Raw genomic sequence first — 15,298 nt, forward strand, 5'->3', positions numbered from 1 at the left:
GGACTCTTTGTTCACATTTTCTTTTTCTTTTACTTTTTCTTCCTCTGTACTGTTCCATTGTCTTCTACCATTAATCTTTACTGATCTATAGAGTGAATCTAACCTGAATTTCCTCTCAAAAAATTGTCGCATTGTTTTTCCTGACCAAACGCCTGCAAGAATTTTCTTATTCTGAAGACACATCTTAACACGGTTATGAGCTAGATTTAAACATTTTGTTTCACTTTTCTCCCCAGTCCCTACTTTTTCATCTTCCTTCCCTCAATCACAGATCACATGAATTTCATCTTACTATGGATCCCTTTAGAAATCACACGCCTTGACTCCCTCGACCTACGCCATAGCCAATCTCCTACGGTATCAGTGACGTCGTGTAACTCACTGATGTTTCAAACATTCTGTGTTTATCTCGCAGGTCTTGTCCCAAATCTCTTCACACTTTCATAAGCATTTTGAGCTGCTCCCCAGCCATCAGGGGCTCTAGCCATTTGTCCTGCAGACTATTGCTCTGTAGTTTTAAGCACGTAGGTTAAAGTTTAAGAGGAATCGGTCTCCCTTGCGGTGAACATTTCAGTTTGTTTCCTTAAGTTTTTTCACCTTTCCTCCCTTTGAACTATTTGAACACCAAACAATTCTCAAAGGACTAGAGAATTAAAATGTTCTCATTTTTAATAAACCCATATTTATAATTATTTAGGCCGAGGACTATATCATATCCCTTTGCCTAGTTGAGTCAGTTAAACCTTTCAAGCCACATAGCTTTCTACTGTTAGCTCCTCCCTTTGTTCCCTCCGTGGAAGCAGCTTCCTTAGATTGTCTTCTACTCCTTCCAGAGGAAGAAACATAGTATAAGATGTTACAAACCTCTGTTTTCTTTAACAGAAATTATTTTTCTCAATCCTAGTTGCGCATTAAATTCAAGTGAAAAGCCTTCCTTACAGTCTGGGGCTCACTCTAAGGCAATTACCTGTGGCCAGAGTATCCGTATTTTTTTAGGACTTCCAGGCGATTTTATAGTCAGTACATAGGCAACAGGTGACTACTGTTTCCCAGGGTATGAGTTCATTCACATCTGTCCCAAGTTGAACAACCTTAGAGTTATAAATAAAATATAATTGGGAGCCCTTCTGAAGTGACAGAATAAGGACCCCTGAAGACCCACTCCTTTATAAAAGCAATGACGACACAGGCTGAGTGATCAATTTCAACTTTTCGGAATTCTAGAAGTCAACCAAAGGCTTACAACAACATGAAGATCATTTATTAAAGAAAAATGTCTAGATCTTGGTAAAAATAATGGGCTTTGTGTCATTTTAATTTGCCCTATTTATATATCCCTCTCACTAGTTCTCAAGTAGTTATGAAAACCCACAATATATAAGTCACAGGAGAGTAAACTGGGTTTGGAGCTCCCCTAAATGCCCCAGGGTTTTTTGTTTTGTTTTTTTTTTTTTTTTTTTTTTTTTTTTTTTTTTTTTAACTATTTGACCTTCCTTGTAGTTCCAGGAAAATTTCATTCACAGGACTTATCTTTATTTGACTTGACTAAGTGTTTGCTCACAGAGAAATGCTACGCCCAGGGTAATTGTTGAACAAAAAATCAGTAGTGATTGTTAGTAGTAAAGTTGCATGAGAAGGCAAACAAAATGCTTGCAATACATTTAAAAGAAAAATTTTGGAAATTGAATGACCATAGAGGGTTTTGAACAGTTATGCTATAGTCCTGGGAATCCACAAGGTGATGTGCATCTGCAGGAAAGACCCAAAAACTCTTTATCTCATGTCCGGCTGACCTTGAGACTCTGTACAAGCTGAAAATGAAAGTTTAAGCAGAGTTGTAAACTTCCAGCGCATTAAAGGTATTCGCAAACACATATAATAGCCTCATGACGAAGTGTGTAAGACTCATCGGTGCAGGTGCCGTCCAATCATCTCCTTCCCATTAAGCTAACAGAGCAGAGACTTCAGAGACATCATTTGAAAAAGTTAGACTTCACAAATGAGACCAGGAAAGTCATTAAACAGTCAAAGAATAGAAACAATAACTTAAATACAGGGAAATCTAGTGCCCAGTGTTGGCATGTTATATTATTTAAAATGTCCTTTTCAACAACCACCAAAAATATATCCTAAATGGGATGTTAGCTTTTCACAGGTGGTAAAATTTTTTGTATATTGTTTATTTTTATTTATTTATTTATTTTTTTAAATTTTGACAGAGAGAGATCACAAGTAGACGGAGAGGCAGGCAGAGAGAGAGAGAGGGAAGCAGGCTCCCCGCTGAGCAGAGAGCCCGATGCGGGTCTCGATCCCAGGACCCTGAGATCATGACCTGAGCCGAAGGCAGCGGCTTAACCCACTGAGCCACCCAGGCGCCCTGTATATTGTTTAAATAAAGAATATTTACAAAGTAAATTGTAATCCTCTGGATGAGGGAAAGAAAATTAATTAAAAATATGTGCTAAAATAAACAACTAGAAAAGTTTTTAGAAGATTTTGTTAGGGAGAGCCACAGGCAAAGGGGGAAGCAGGCTCCCCACTGAGCAAGGAATCCAAGGCAGGACTCAATCCTAGGACCCTGGGATCATGACCTGAGCCAAAGGCAGACATGTAACAGTCTGAGCCACCCAGGCCCCCCAACAACTAGAAAATTAAAACAGTGCACAATAACGTATCTGTTACAGAGGAATAGATGAACATAATACATGAGACACATAGAAGGCAAAGAGAACAGAAAATGTAAATCCTTCATCAGGAAGTACATTAAGCATAAATGAATTAAATGCACTAATCAAAAGATAAAAATTGATACAATGGGTAAAAAGTACACAACTGTATACTACCTAAAAGTGATACATTTTATATTCAAGGGCTCAAATAGGCTAAAAGTAAAACTATGGGGGAAAAAGTACCATGCAAATAGTAACCGAAGGAGTAGGTAAACTAATAACATAAAAAATAGATCATAAAATAAAAATAATTAATAAAAGATGGCTGTTTAATGATCATAAAATTTTCAATACACCAGGGAGACATAACATTGATAAACATATATATACCTAAAAACGGAGATCAAAAATACATAGAGCAAAAACACAACTTAAAAGAGAAAGGGATACTTTTGTAATAATATTTAGACTTCAATATCACAATTTCAATAATAGATAAAAAACTGGTGGAAAACCACTAGGAAACAGGAAACTTGAACAACATTCTAAATCATTTGGATTTAACCACCAGATACAGAACTCTATATCACTCTGAAACATTCTCCAGCATAGGCCATATGTTCGGGAAAAACAAACAAACAAAAGCCCCCAAACCTCTCTAATTTTAAAAGTATTAAAATAAAAAAAAATTATTAAAATCATAAAAAGTATGTCCCCTGGATAAAATGACATGAAGGTAGAAATTAATAAAATGAAATTTGGGAAATTTGCAGCAATTTAAAATTACAAAACACATTCTTTATCTAGTCAAATATAGATTAAAGACAAAAATCATAGAGGACATTAGAAAAAAATTGAGGTGAGTTAAAACAAAACTTATAGGATGAAGTTAAAACCATGCTTAGAGGAATTTATAGCTACCAACACCTGTATTAAAAGAAAGAAAGATCTAAAGTAAAATTCCACTTTAAGAAACCAAAGGAAAAGAAAAAATAAAAGAAAGAACAAAGGAAATAATAAAGATTAGAGTAAAAACTAATGACATAGGGAATAGAGTAAGAATAGAGAAAATAAAAAGCATTGAAAAGTGGATTTCTGAAATGATTAACAAAATCAACAAATATTTACCTACACTGGCCAAGAAAATAAAGAAGAAAAGATCATTATAAAAACTAGAAATGAAAGTGGGGATATGATTACCAGGCTTTCAGAAATAAAAAGAAACAACTCTACGCTAGCATATGTGATATTCCAGATTAAATGATAAGATTCCGAAAAAGACACACACTACTTGACTCAATATTTGTGTCCTCCCAAAATTCAGATGCTGCAACTTCAACCCCCAATGTACTAGTATTAAGAGTGGGGGGCACTTTAGGTCACGAAGACAGAACTTGCACAAATGGGATTAGTATCTTTACAAAAGATAAAAAGAGAGCTTGCTCTCTCTCTCGTGATCTCTGCCACATGAGAACACAACGAGAAGACAGCCATCTACAAGCCGGAAAGCCGGTCCACACCAGACACTGGATCTGCTGGGAGCTTAATCTTGGACTTCCCAGCCTCCAAAAATATGAGTAATAAATGTTTCTTGCTTAAGCCCTCCAGTCTATGGTAAATTTTTATAGCATACTGAGCAGACTAAGATACTTATGTAACTCAAACCAAACTAAACAAATTGAAAGAAAGAAAGAAAGGAAGAAAGAAAGAAAGAGAGAGAGAAAGAGAGAAGGAAAGAAAGAAAGAAAGAAAGAGAGAGAGAGAGAAGGAAAGAAAGAAAGAGAGAAAGAGAGAGAGAAAGAGAGAAAGAAAGAAAGAAAGAAAGAAAGAAAGAAAGAAAGAAAGAAAGAAAGAAAGAAAATCTGAATGGACCTTCAACAAATAATACAATTCAATTATTCACCAAAAAAAAATTAGCACAAAGGAAAGCTCAGGCCCAGATAATCTGGCTAGTAAATTCCACCAATTGTTGAAAGAAGGATCCACACAAATTCTTCACAAACTTCTCCATAAAATTGAATAGGATGAAAAACTTCCCAATTTATTCTATGGGGGCAGAATTACCCTGATTTAAAACAAACAAACAAACAAACAAACAAAGTCAATCAAAGTCATCACAAGAAAATTTAGAGACTAATATTTCTTATAAATATAGATACAAAAGTATTCAACAAAATACTAGCAAACTGAATCCAACAGTATATATCAAAGTTTATACACCAAAAACAGTGAGTTTTATACAAGAACGCAATGTTGGTCAACATGAAAACTAAACTGATTCTTCTTACTAAATTCCGAAAAGGAATTTTACAAAATCCGACACCCTTCCATGATAAAATCATTCAACAAAGTAGTATTAGAAGAAAACTTCCTCAACTTGATAAAGGCATTTATGAAATACTCATAGGTAATTCATTCTAAATGGAGAAAGACTGAATACTTTTCCCCTAAGATGAGAAAAAAAGGATTTCCATTCTTGTCACTTCTGTTCAAAATTTTACCTGAGTTTCTAGTCAGGGCAATTAAGAATGAAAAGAAATAAAAGGCATCCACATTGGAAAGAAGGAGTTATACTATCGCTTTTGGGAACTTATAATCTTGAATATAGAAAACCTTAAAAATTACAAATTCCTGTTAGATATAATAATCTGTTTAGGAAACTTTCAAGACAGAAGATCTATTAACAAAGTAGTTATGTTTCTGTATGTTATCAATGATCAACCTGAAAATTAAATAAAGAAAAAAATCCATTTATAAGAGCATTGAAAAGATTAAAATGCTTAGCAATAAATTTAACAAGAAAGGTCAAGACTTGTACATAGAAAACTATAAAACATTGCTGAAGTAAATTAAAGAAGACTTAAACAAATGGAAAACACAACATTGTTAAAATGGTTATATACCCCACAATAATTTGAAGATTTAATGCAGTCTCTGTAAAAACCCCAACTTCAATTTTTGCAGAAGTTGACAAGCTGATCCTAAAGTTCATATGAAATGCAAGGGAGCCCAAAGAGCCAGTCTTATAAAAAAAGAACAAAGTTGGAGGAAAACTATTTCCTTGTCATAAAAATTACTACAAAACTGTAGCGATCAAAGTGGTTTGGTACTGACATAAGCATAGACATGTAGGTCAAAGAAATATAAAAAAGAATTCAGAAATAAGATATTTATGGTCATTTATTTTCAATAATTTTCAATAAGGTTGCCAGGACACTTCAACAGGAAAACTTTTTTTCCACATATGATGCTGGGACAATTAGCTATACAAACAAACAAAAATGAAGGTGGACCTCTACCTTACACTGCACACAAAATAACTCAGATTAAATATCTAAATGCCAGTGATAATTTTTTTTTTAATCTTAGGAAAGAGAACACAGAAGGCAATTTTCCTAATATTGTGTTAGGCAATAATTTCTTATTTAGGAAAACATAAGAACAATGAAAAAGAAAAAAAAAAACCCACACTTTATCATTATCGAAAACTTTTCTGTTTTAAAAGACACTATCGGGGCGCCTGCGTGGTTCAGCAGGTTAAGCGTCTGCCTTCTACTCAGGTCATGATCCTGGGTTCCTGGGATCAAGTCTCACATTGGGCTCCCTGCTCAGTGGGGAGCCTGCTTCTCCCTCTGCTTGCAGCTCCCCCATTGTGCTCTTTTTCTTTCTCTGGCAAATAAATAAATAAGATCCTTTATTAAAAAAAAAAGACACTATCAAGAATGTAAAGACACGCTAACAAACTTGGAGATATATTTAGGAACATGTATCTGCTAAGGTACTTGGTCCGGAATTTATCAGGGTAACTTACAACGCAACAATATAAAGACAAATAACCTAACTGGAAAATGAGCAATGTGACTATGTTTCTCCAGATAAGACATATAAAGGGCCAACAGTCGCATGAAAGGATGTTCAACATCATATTAGTAGTGAAATAAAGCCCCAAGGGGATACCATGTCTTACCCAGCAGGATGACTATCACAGTTAAAAATACATACATAAAAACCACCGGTGGAAGATGTGGAGAAATTAAAATCTACGTACAGAGGAGGTGGTTCCTGGCACAGAGCTCCTAAAACCCTTGGAATTTCCTGAGTAATAGGAGTGAGTGGAGCACCTTTTGTTATCCCTAAGGTGCTTTCAATCATATGTAAGTTTATGCTGAAGAGGTGACCCTTGATGGACAGACCTCTGTAGACTGTCACAATGGGAGCTGGTGGCCAGAGGAACCTCTCATATGATTAGAGGGTTGGAACCTTCGGCCACACCATCCAGTCTCTGGAGGTAGGAGGCACCTGGAGATCGAATTAATCATCAATGGCCATCAATTTGATCAATCATGCCTATGTAATGGAACCTCCATAAAAACTCTAAGAAATGAAGTCACAAAGTTTTGGGTTTATGGGCACCCAGCTGCCACGGAGTGCGGGGTGGCACACCCCAATTCCAAAGGGCCAGAAGCACTTGAAACCCTTCTGGACCTCACCCTATGTGGCTCACGTCATCGGGCTATTTCTTTGTGTCTTTTATAGTAAGTCAGTAAGTGTGAATAAAGTGCTTCCCTGAGTTCTGCGAGCCATTCTTGCAAATTATCAAACCCAATAAGGGGGTCATGGGGTCGTGGGAACCCCTGATTTATAGCTGGTGAGTCAGCAGGTGGTCCAGACTTACAACTGGCTTTTAAAATGGGGGCAATCTGGTGGGATTGAGCCCTTGTGAGATCTGATGCTAACTCCGGGTAGTTAGTGTCTGAATTGAATTAAATTATAGTGCATCCTGTCGGTGTCTGGAGATTTGGAAAATTGTTCCCTGTTGTATGGAAAAAGCACAAGGATTTCATGTCACAAGTATGCTGAGTAAGAACCAAACTAAACAAAAACAGATGAATGAAATGTTCTGTGAGTAGAAACAGATCATAGCAGTAAAGGGTCGAGGGTCTTAAGATACTACATAAGGGATTTTTGTTTGGTATAGAGACATGTGATTTAGATGTAGCACGAAAGCAAATTACTCTGGATTATAACTAATTATCCTCAAGAATGTTCTTGGAGATCTTTGCTTTGGCCAAACAAGACATGCTCCAACCTAAAGACAGAGGCAGGGATTAAATGAATCCAACGAATGCAAAGTTTCCACAATCTTAAATCCTATTACTTTTAAAATTTTTAATCTATACATATGGTTAACTGCTAATTTACAAGATAAAATTGTCAGTCAGTTCTTTTTCTTCTCAGCAGGGCTCACAGTGTTACGCGTGGACGGATCCACTCCATTACTCTCGATGGGGGTGCCTTTGCTCAGTAAGAGAAGTCCTTATGTCTAAATGAAGTTTCAAGACACACTCCTTCGAAGTTTCTGAATATATATTCACAGCCAAAATAAATTCCATATTTTTTAAAGAATTTATAAAATGCTAACAATTTCTAACACTTGACATTTTCAAGTCTGCTACTTTTTTAAAAGCAGTTTTAGATAAAATAGATTTATATTGAGTTTAAGTAAAATGCTATCTTCCTTACCAAACTCAAAAAATGTGTTCACTGGGTCTTCTGTGGGGCGTCACAAGAAACATTTCTGTCTCTTTAAAATTAATATTTCCCTCTTTCCTCCCCATGAACCCATCCTCCATGATAAAAAGTCTAGAATACATTCGTTCTGTTTAGGGGGTACAAATGTAACACTGACAAGCCATCCTCTGGCCCCAGGGCAACAATGTTGCTTGGCCCGGCTTCTCCTTTGAATTGTCCTATTTCCCTGTTTGACACCAGTGGTTCATTTTGCAATTCATGGTCACATTCAGCCTAATCTCCTTGTGCTCATCTCATTATGTAAATATTGAAATCTGCAGAAATGACCCTCTCCGGCCTTTTGTGAATAAACTGGCAAAGAGCAGAGTAGATTTATTTTAGCCAAGTGATCCTGAAACCCATCACTGCCAGGAAGAGAAGAAGGGGCTGCAAACATTCCAGCTGTCCGTGGACCAGGAGCTGCCGCGGACTAGGCTCGCACTCTTCATCGTACGTCCGCAAGCCTGACGAATGCGCACGGTCCAGGCAGTGGGGGCCGCCCCCTTGGAAAGCCAGCTCACTTACTAGAAAATTCTTCCTTCACAACTAAAGAGTAGGCTCCCTATATAGGTTTCATCTAGGCTCTAAGCTATGGTTGGGCTGATTTTGAAGCTGGCTTCGTTCATCTCTCGGCTGGTTTCTGTCTCTGGTCCTCACGGCATAAGCTGTGTCCTCAGCTGCTGGCATCCCCGAGGCTTGTCTTCTCTGCCTCACTGTGGGCCCTCGTGGGACTTCTAAGCTTGCTGAGACTGATCTGTCAGTTCCCAAAACCCTGGTCATTCTCCTGTCCTGTCTTTCCATCCCCTCCCACTCCTTCCCCCACTCGGTGGTCATCATACAAACTTTCCGAACATGAGCCCTACCTTGGCCGGACTCTTCAGATGCCAGGGAGGAAACACAGGACAACATTATCGGACCCTCTAAGCCCCAGTAACAAACAGGAAAACCGTCTGGACTATCCCACCGTGGCTGGAATCCTGCAGTAAGAATTAGGAAGGTTAGCTGGGAACTTGCTTAAAGAGGTCTCCTATATTCGCCTCCTCTAGCTGCAGGTTTTATTTACTTATCTACTTACTTAGAACTCCTGACAATCAGTACCGATAAAGGAATCTGCTTGAATTACTGTCCTGGAGCCTCAAGGGCCACTTTTGAAGAAAAGGCATCTGAGGCGGACCAGAAATGACAAAGGCGACGGGGGGAGCGAGTTCGCTTTTTCAACGGATGATCTTAAGCTCTAAAAAGAAAAAAAAAGAAAATTGAAAATTATTGAACAGCTCTGGTCTTACCCTATATCATTATGGTGATTGATTATTATATATAAACTGTAACAAACTACCCATATAAACTTAGTGTGTGTACATACAGACACCTACATAATAGGAGTATGTCTTCTATGTATGATTATGTACAGTTCCAACATGTAGATGACCGTATATTGGACTAACAGCTGTGGAATGCATGCATACTCACGGGGGTGCGCACACACACACACACACACACACACACAGACAGCTTCGAATTTACGGTGGTTCAACTTAACAGTTTTTTGACTTTGATGGTATGAAAGTGATGCGCATTCAGGAGAAGCTGTACTTGGAGTTCTGAATCTGGATCTTCCCGGGCTATGGTATTTTCAACTCATGACGAGCTTTTTAGGACACTGCCCCACAGAAGCACAGGAAGAGCCTTATATACTGTATCAGGTAACGAGCAATCGCAGACTGCATTTACGTACATAAACACGCGCGCGCACACTCACGCACACTCACACACACACACACACACACACACACGAAGTTAGTCAGAGACTGCACTGGGCGTTCTCCACTTCCTACTCATCATCGCTTCCTTCTTTTTTGACAGAATCCTAATGCGCTTCTCTAGCCCGCTGAAGCCACGTGGCTGCAAACGTCTCCATCCCTGGGTGCAGGGGTAAGACTTATTTTGTCTCAGGTGGGGGGGCAGCTCCGTTCCTCTCCCCACAGTTGGCTCTGGCACCCAAGCGTGAGGTGGGAGCACAGAGCGTTCGTCTGAACACGGCCAGTAGCCTCAAGGCAGTTGACGCTGCTCGCAACAAGAAGGCACAAGAAGACAAACTGGGAAAGCCAAGAGGACTGACTGTGGGGGCTCTGGGCAGGTGCCCGTCACACTTCCAGTTAATAGAAGTATTTCCTCTTCTGTTTGCACTGCCGCGAGGCAAGGTTTCCGGTATACGGACCCCGGAGCGCCTTCACGGGTACGTGTGTCTTACTAAGTTCCTCCTCCTACTTCAGCCTTTACCTGTCATACCTGCAGAGCCATCCTTTAATATAAACACTTCCCATTTCATTTTCATATTTAAAATGATTCTCCACCCAGTTCCCTGGGAGAAGACAACTAAGAATGTTTAGCATGACATATACTGCTCTTTCCGGACATTTACATGTTATTGATCTCCCCAGGAAGACTTTGCTATTTGCTGGGTACTTGGACTTGTGGTGACTTTATTTGTTTTATTTTTTTAAGGTTTTGTTTATTTATTTGAGAGAGACACACACACACACACACACACACACACACACACACACACACACACACAGCGAGCACATGAGATGGGGGAAGGCCAGAGGGAGAAGGAGACTCCTTGCTGAGTAGGGAGCCGGACATGGGGCTCGATCCCTGAACTCCCGGATCATAACCTGAGCTGAAGGCAGACGCTTAACTGACTGAGCCACCCAGGTGCCCCCGACTTGTGGCAACTTTAAAGGGTAGGCCATCTCAAACCCCGCTACCCACATCCATCCTCTTCTTCATCTGCCTGATGCATGAACTCACCCTTCCCCTTCAGACCCGACTTCCCTTGTAGGTTTTCAATGCTACTACCTTCCCCATTCTTATCCCCTATAAGTATCACCACTTTGACAAGCAAGGTGCCCCTAAAATACTCATTCTTTCTGCCCTGAGCACGCATCATATCGCAGTGCGGCAAAATTATGTTTGCTTATTTACTTCTCTTCCTAAGTGTGAACTCCTGGTGGGGAAGGATGATATTTTTCTTTTTCCCCTTAGGGTCTGGCATATAGAATTGGCTCATTATTTTTGTTGATCTATATTATGCGGGAGTACTTTTTGGCATTCATTTAATCAGTGAAAAAAAAAAAAAAGCAATTCCTGAAGGCTATCAACTTGTATCTAAAAGGATAATGCTGAAAGAGCTGAAAAGAATAAAATTTAGTGTCCACTTTAATAAGAATGTGGGGGAGGGGGGTGTGGGAAATAAAAGGGCTTTCTGTACTTGACAAAGCAGGAAGCTACTGGAGTGGTTCTTGGATGTTTATGCAAAGCAGGTGTTTTTATAGGATTTCTTGCCACCCCACCTGATTTGTATGCTTTTGAAGTGAAGTGTTTAGTATGCTTTGGTTGTAAGGTCAGCAACTAGAGTCTAGGCAAGATGATTTTCTTTTCCTTCCATTCTTTTTTTCTCCTCTTCTTGAGTATCAATGATCTACCTTTAAAAAGTAGTTGCTAAAGATAGTTTATAGTTTGTTATTTTTATATTTAGAATAGAAGCTCATAACAAGATCTGCAAAGGTAGTAAGTGCTAACATATTTAGGAAGTCTTTTTCAAGATGTATATCCTTCGTCTGCTCTGCAGTTGCTTTTCTGTAAAGACTAACTCTCAGGTATACCCAAGACTTCCATTGCACTTAATTCATTTGGCACTGGCATAACACAAGCACTATTTGGAAATTAAAGGTAAGACAAAATCACCAGAGGGAGGATAGTAGATTTCAAGTCAGAAAGCAGCATTTCTAGCTTTACCAGCTGTGTTAGAATTCATAAATCCGCCTTTTCTACATCATAAAGGTGCTTGCAAAGATAGGATGACATATAACGTAAAATTACTTTGCATAATAAAATATTCAAATCAAAGTATAACTTTTCACCCACAGTGAAGTACTTAGAGACAACATGCCATGTCATATACATTTGTGTGGTTACTCGATGAATAGGTCTTTAAAATGGGGACACTGGGGCACCTGGGTGGCTCAGTGGGTTAAAGCCTCTGCCTTCAGCTCAGGTCATGATCCCAGGGTCCTGGGATCGAGCCCCGTATCAGGCTCTCTGCTCAGTGGGGAGCCTGCTTTCTCCTCTCTCTCTCTCTCTCTCTGCCTGCCTCTCCACCTACTTGTGATCTCTCTCTCTCTCTGTCAAATAATAAAAAAAAAAAATCTTAAAATGGGGACACTACAGAACAAACGAAGAGCAGAGCCTGCCCGGTTCTTCTACTTACTGGCGAAAGATATCGGAGTCAGTTGCACAAATGCTCTGTGGTCCAGTTTCCTCATCTGTGACACGTTCTGCAAGGCCACTGTGAAGACAAAATGAGTCCATGCGACAAAGGGCTTGGAACAACACATGAAGTGTCAGTCGAGAATACTAACAGCTGTTTCTGCCACCAGACAGGAGGCTCCGAGAGATCAGGAATCGTGTCGGTCTAGTTTGTCTCAGGGTCCCTAGCACCAAGCCCAGCTAGGACCTGATACCTCAAAGATAATTCAGAACCAGTCTAAGGGATGCATGAGCAGAACCGAGGGGTTTAATATAATGGCTTCCTCCTGCTCAAAGTGCGGCGGGCAGCCCTTGGGACACAGCCTAAGAGAGCAGCAGGACGTAGGGAGGGAGGGGCATTAGCCCCATGACTCGCAGCGAAATCTAAGATCGCGGTGGTGGACACCCAGCAGGTAGCTCACGCTACCTTGATATCACGCTTGATAAAGTGACACCGTGAGTCCCCTGACCTTCATGCTCTGCTTCCTCTCCTCATGAGTCCTTCCTTTCCCACAGGTATCCCCACTCTTTCCCCAAACATCTTCAGTGTTGTCCTCCTACGGCCTGCTCTCCTCAGAAGATCTAAGACTCCTGCATCCTTTTGAGAACTTAGGATACTGTGTTACTTTGCCCCGGAAATATTTCCAGTGTTAGCTGTACCTTTCATTATGGAAAGAAAACCAAAAACCAGGAAGGATGCTCGCTCTCATGTTAATACATAGAAGGCATCAAGGGCAGGTGGTGGAATTATCTTGCCACCCAGAAGAAATTTCTTTTTCTCCTGAAATTCATTGAGCCGACTCTTCCACACTTTCATACAGGTGATCCCAGATACAGACACAGACCCGCTGGTCCAAATTGAACAGCAGACCACGTTTTATGCTCTAAATTCCTATATCAGTGGAGACTCTGCAGAAATGGAGAAACGAAACATGTTTACAAAGGTCATAATCAACTTTGGATGACTGCTGAGGCCATAGTTCTTTATAACATTTATTTTCTATTTGTTCCTTACACAATTTCCAATAGCACATAGTACAACTCGGGAAACTGAGTAACAGATTAATTGATTGGCTTCAGGTAAATTTGTGATGTGACTCTGAACACTCGTGCTCCAATTCCCGTATTTTCCCACGTCACTTTCCAGGCTATATTCCAGCTCCTCCCTGCAGAAGCCGCTCTCCCCACAGCGGTGAGGTCCTCCCGCCGACATCCTCTTCTCCCAGAGGCGCCACAATTCCCTGCTCCGGTTGAGGAGGCTAAGAGGTAGCATTTTGGTTTTCTATGGCTATAACCAGGAATGTGCAGAACATATTAAAAGCAAAGAAACTTTCATAAAAATCAATACATACTCAGTTCAGGAAAATTCTCAACTAGTAATAGATTCTACTGCATCACATGTGGTCGATAAATGCTGGTCAAATAACGAAATGTCTGCAAGTCCTTCCGCCAGTGACCAGCATACAAATATGGACAAGGCAACATTCACCAGAAGTGGACTTAATGGGAGAAAAGGAGAGCACAGTCTTCTGTTTTTGAGACCTTTTGGCTTTGGGGGCATTTTTAATGCCTTACATCTCTCACTGTCTTGTACTCATTCACAATACCTGTTGTGTTCAGGAGTGAGCTCTGTGACAATCATCAGCTAGGTGACAGAGAAGCTAGGTGGACCGGGGAAATGGTGCATCAGGGTCTGAATATGAGAGAGAAGACACATGAGAAGGAAATGGGTCAGACACCTCCCAGATGATGTTCCAAGCTACCTCCTCTTCAGGGTAACACAAGTGTTCAGAAGCTAGCCTGAAAAATTACTCTCTCATGCAATGACACCCATTTACTAAGTGTTTGCCGAGGGTCTGTTGTGGCCCCAGAGTTACATAAATCAAATGGACACAAATTTCTGATGTGAATGACCTTACATTTCCATACAATCTACTGAGTATTAGATGAATAGTGTAGAAAACAGTAAAAGGCAAAAAGTGATTCAAGAGTTTCTCCGGCAGATGGGTTAGTGCTGGTATTGGTTTAGTCCTAATTTCCCATGCAAACCTTCTGCTGGAAAGGAAGATGAGTCTTTCCATAAATGGACAGACAGGGCAGCAGACATCTGAAGAATGGTATTTAGAACAGAAAAGGACTAACATCTCAAGATCTGCATAGGGTACCATCAGAGGACTTGGTATGTGCTACGGGGAATGCCTCATTAAAAAGTGGATGTCAGGGGCGCCTGGGTGGCTCAGTGGGTTAAGCTACTGCCTTCGGCTCAGGTCATGATCTCAGGGTCCTGGGATCGAGTCCCGCGTCGGGCTCTCTGCTCAGTGGGGAGCCTGCTTCCTCCTCTCTCTCTCTGCCTGCCTTTCTGTCTACTTGTGATCTCTCTCTGTCAAATAAATAAATAAAATCTTAAAAAAAAAAAAGTGGATGTCAGAGCTACTGAGTACTATGCTCTAGATCCTCTGTGTGCATTAACTTACTTTGTACCCACGCAACCCCAGGGCATCACACAACCCTTAGATCCCAGAGCAGGGCGCTCGGGCATGAGAAGGGTGGTGCCTCGCCCAGGATGGCTACAGAGGCGTGGAGCTGGAAACTTGACTGAGGGTCCGCTGCAGAGCCAAATGTTGAACCTCTGCCACAGGGTCAGAGTGGGTCATCTTTGTCACTGTTGTTGCTACATGCACTTTCCATGACTTGCTTATAACTGAAAAGCCTTTCCTTGGTTGATCCGCTGACAAGGAGACCATTAA

General features: G+C 40.3%; 1 long non-coding RNA gene across 1 annotated transcript; it reads right to left on the reverse strand.

The window, feature by feature from the left end:
- Window positions 1–10,012: 10,012 nt before the first annotated feature.
- Window positions 10,013–14,244, reverse strand: LOC125090726 (uncharacterized). The gene is made up of 3 exons (XR_007124462.1): window positions 14,159–14,244; window positions 12,514–13,839; window positions 10,013–10,336 (listed from the first exon to the last, which is right to left on the reverse strand). It is a non-coding gene; the product is annotated as an uncharacterized LOC125090726 (long non-coding RNA).
- Between the last annotated feature and the right edge of the window lie 1,054 nt (window positions 14,245–15,298).

The sequence above is a fragment of the Lutra lutra genome, chromosome 2 (genome assembly GCF_902655055.1).
Source record: "Lutra lutra chromosome 2, mLutLut1.2, whole genome shotgun sequence".
In the NCBI taxonomy this organism is placed as follows: domain Eukaryota; kingdom Metazoa; phylum Chordata; class Mammalia; order Carnivora; family Mustelidae; genus Lutra; species Lutra lutra.